A 4,129-nucleotide genomic window follows, 5' to 3' on the forward strand; every position below is an offset into this window, starting at 1 on the left:
GGGAATGGGCTCCCTGGCACTGTTGATCGTGTTCCTGTGTGCTCTATGCCTCTTCTGCCTAGGTAAAATGCTCCGCCAACAAAGGCGTGATCGAGCACTTATAGCGCAAGCATTTGCCGCTATTGAAATAGGACAGTCGCCAGAGATCTGGCTCACGGCTTTGGGCAAACCCTAATGGCAGGATGACAGCATTGTTACTGCACTCGGGACCCCTGAAAGGGACGCCCTGAGGAGGGCATGACCAGCTGCATATGGGTTGGTACCGCTATTTCCCATCCCCAACAAATCGGTGCTGGACAGGTGGGTAGTCGGCTCAATGTCCCAGAACATGGAGCAAATTGCCTTACATGGTCCTCACAATATCTGGGGGCTGTGTCCTCTACCCTCTCCTGCTTTAAAGACAAAAAAGGGGGAACTGTGGAGCGCCCCCGCCCATCGCCCTCAGCACCTATTTCAAAATGGCGCTCAATGGAAGCCCACTGAGCGCTCAAAGCAGTAAACAACTTTAAGGAAGTAGGGCAGTGGGGAGCGTGGAGAGCACGGGAACACCACATGCAACCAATCCTCTTTCGAGGACTGGCTTCCGTGCACGTGGACAATTATCTGATTGGCTAAAAGGACCTTTTAAAACCACCGGGGGAGGGGGAAGAACTTCTGTAACATAGCCTGGGGAAATAAAGTGCTGAAGAGAAGACCGTCTCCGGAGTCGTCAGTTGCACGACACCCACCAGCAGGCCTATGACCTCAAGTTTCGAGGACTGGTCAAGTATTTCACACATTGTCCTCAACTGAGATCTGTCTGTCTGTCTTCTCTTAGACTGGGTTACGTGGTTTGAGAAGGGAGAGGTAAAGTACCAGTCTAATTTCATCCTAGCAAGGGTACATACTGTCAATATGATTTACTGTTTTAAATTCATTTTTATTTATGATGGAGGGTGCAAGCCCAGTGGGGGCAGTGGGGAGCACTTTCGACAGAGTCTTGTCACACACCACAAACCCCTTTCCTCAGCCCTCCAGCTCATCAGAATTCTGGGCACACATTCATGCACCTGGCATGTTTTCAAGCTGACCCAGGGATTCAAATCCACAGTCAGCCATGTGGCTTCCAGTCCTGCAGTTCAGTTTGCAACTATATGCACCAAGCTGGGCCTCATTTATTGATATCAGCCTTGATCACCTGGCTGACAGTGTTTGTCAGGTTTCTTCATTGAAAAATCACCCCCCCCTCCGAGTGCACTCTAAGGATTCAATCATCCATACCTAGAGGAAGAGTTAAGAGCCAGTTGTCTGTAGCCTAGTGGTTATGGTAGCCAGATCCCACACAGTCAAATGTTCAGTTCAAGTTCCAGCTCATGGCCAGGTGCACATGCCTGACACGTGAGTGTGCATGCTCCAAATCCTGACAGGGTGGAGAAATGAAGAATTGCAGTGTGACCATTCCCCACTGGGTGTGTGTGTGTGCATTTTCCCTCTCCATCTCTGGTGAGTGCATGCGCTATGGCAAATTAAAGGGGGGGACAGAAGGTGGCATAATGGTTAAGGCACTGAACTCCCACATGGCTGACTGTAATTCAAGCCCTGGACCCAGAGGCTTGAAACACGCAGGGCACACATTTGTGCATTCCCCAAATCCCGAGAGAATGGAGAAGGGATTGCAGCATGGCCATGGCCATACCCCCTGGGAGGTGATAAACGTACACGCCCTTAACAAAAATCTTTTTTTTTTTAAAGGAGGGGAGACATTGAGTCCCTTGAAGACAGAATGGCTACAGAATTACTTGTAGTTTTGTACGAGAGACTCCCATATTCCCCTCTTTGGGTAAAATCCAATACCATACTATGCTATTTATTTATTGTTCCAAATGTTTTCAGCTTTGGTCACTAGTTTGATCTGGTGGCTCCTATGACACCTCCTCCCACCAGTGAACGTTTTTTTTTGTTTGTTTGTTTGTTTGTTTTCCCTAAAAAGGTTCTTACTTGTCAGCACTACAGGGTGCTTCAGACTCATCTCAGATGTTTCCTGCCCCAGCCCTAAAATCACCTTAGTACTACTTTTGCAAGTTTGAAAGGTTTCCCACAAGTCTGCAATTATTTCAACATTTAGTGAATCACTCCACTGCTTTAGAAAGCTATTGGACATGTACGAAAGTCCTGGGATAGAGAAAAGTGTTAAAGCATGATGGATCATTAGGATTTATTGTAGCACTGCTGGCACAAAACAAGTCAAACCAAGTGAGTCCCTGTCAAAAGGAACAGTTGATTCAGCTGAGCTGCATCCATCCTATGGAACCTGGCAAAACCACCGGGAGGCACAAGGTGGCCATGTTCATAAGGCGCTTCCACGATGAGCTGAAGGAGAATCTCGTCCCATCAACAGCCCAGCTCGGCCCCCTAACGTAGGGCTGGGAGAGATGTGGGTAAAAGTAGCAGGACAGAGTCAACCAGTGGCATAATGGTCAGGGCAGCCGGCTGGCTATGTGGTTCCAGTCCTGGATGTGGAGCTAGGCATATGAGCATGCATGCCCCAAAGCCCAAGAAGAACATGGATAAGGGATTACTGTGTGGCAATTTCTCACTCTCTCTCTCTTTCTAAAGAGTACTAGGCACTCAACAAAAAAATTTTTAAATAATACAAAAAAATGTGCAGGACACACCCCAGGATCGTGACATCAACTGGGAGGGAAGGTTTATGCAAAAGGAAGAAACACCTTCTTGGGAGGTAATGTATCAGAATGAGCCCTCAAGGCCCTGGGATTTGGAGTGATTTTTTTAAAATTTCCCTTTTCTGTTTCGCCTGTGATCTTCCTTACACACACACACACACACACACACACACACACACACACACACACAACCGTGTAGTTTTCTAATACACATCCCAAGAGACTGGTCAATCTATTCAAATTTTATTGGTAAGATTTTATTAAAACTCTCCAAGGCCAGAGGACCAGCAGTTAGTGTAATGGCTATGTTGCTGAACTCCCATGTAGTCGACGCGGTTCAAATCCCAGACCCAGTGGCTTAAACTCACGCCGGCACGTGTGTGTGCATGCCCAAGATCCTGAGAGGAGAATGGAGGAGAAGGGATTGCGGCGTGGCCATCCCCCCTGGGAGGTCATTTCTCACTTTCTGTCTCTCTCTCTCTCTCTCTTGTCTTTCTGGTAAACCCACGCGCCCTATAGCAAAAACCTCTCCAAAAAAAATTTCTCCAAGGCCAGCAGGTGGTGTTGGACTCCCACATGGTCAACGAACATTTGAGTACCAAACATGATGGCTCATGCCAGGAACATGTATGTGTGTGCACAAAATCCTGAGAGGAGAATGGAGAACAAGGGATTGCAGCATGGCCATTTCCCCCCCACACCCCACCCCCACCCCAGGGGAGGAGGGTTATTCAACTTTCTGTCTCTCTCTGTCTCTCCCTCTCTGTCTCTCCATAAGAGTACCTGATAGCTTGAAAAACATGCTAGATTCGTGTATGTGCCTGAACTACCAACAGGTTGGAGAAATAGAGAAGAAACTACATTGTAACTTGGGGCGGGGTAGGGAAGGTGTTGTGCTTTCTTCTCTCTCTCTGACAAGGGCAAGCCAAGCACCTTTGGCAATTAGAAGGAAAAAAAAGTGTGTGTGTGTATATAAACCCTCCCACCTCAAAATTCCTTTTTGGGAAAAGCTCTACAAAAATAAGCAGCACCAGGGCACCTAAGCATATGAAAGGGCCTCCAAAAGTTCATGTAAAGTGTATATCATGAAAACACTATGCATGGATTTCAATTTTTTCTACATAAAAACAAATTTGTACCTTAATTTCACTTTTCCTTGAACTTTTCAAAGACCCTTAATACATTCAACTGAGGGAAGCAGCTGATTAAAGGTTGGGACCCCATGGTGGAATATGAGACCACCTCTAAAAGAATGAGGTAGACAGGAATGTGCAGGAGTATGGGGGAGGCAGTGTCTGAGGCATCTGTGACAGTGACAAATTGTTAACATGGTCACCTCGGGGCAGGGACAAGAGGAGACTAAGGCTTTTCTTTATAGGCCTGTTTGTCTTATGACCACTGGGGCATACTTCTATAATTAAATCAAGTCCTGATAAAGTTAGAAAAACAAACAAAACACAGCAGGA

Source organism: Tupaia chinensis, unplaced genomic scaffold (genome assembly GCF_000334495.1).
Source record: "Tupaia chinensis unplaced genomic scaffold, TupChi_1.0 Scaffold000037_18, whole genome shotgun sequence".
NCBI classification, from domain to species: Eukaryota; Metazoa; Chordata; class Mammalia; order Scandentia; family Tupaiidae; genus Tupaia; species Tupaia belangeri.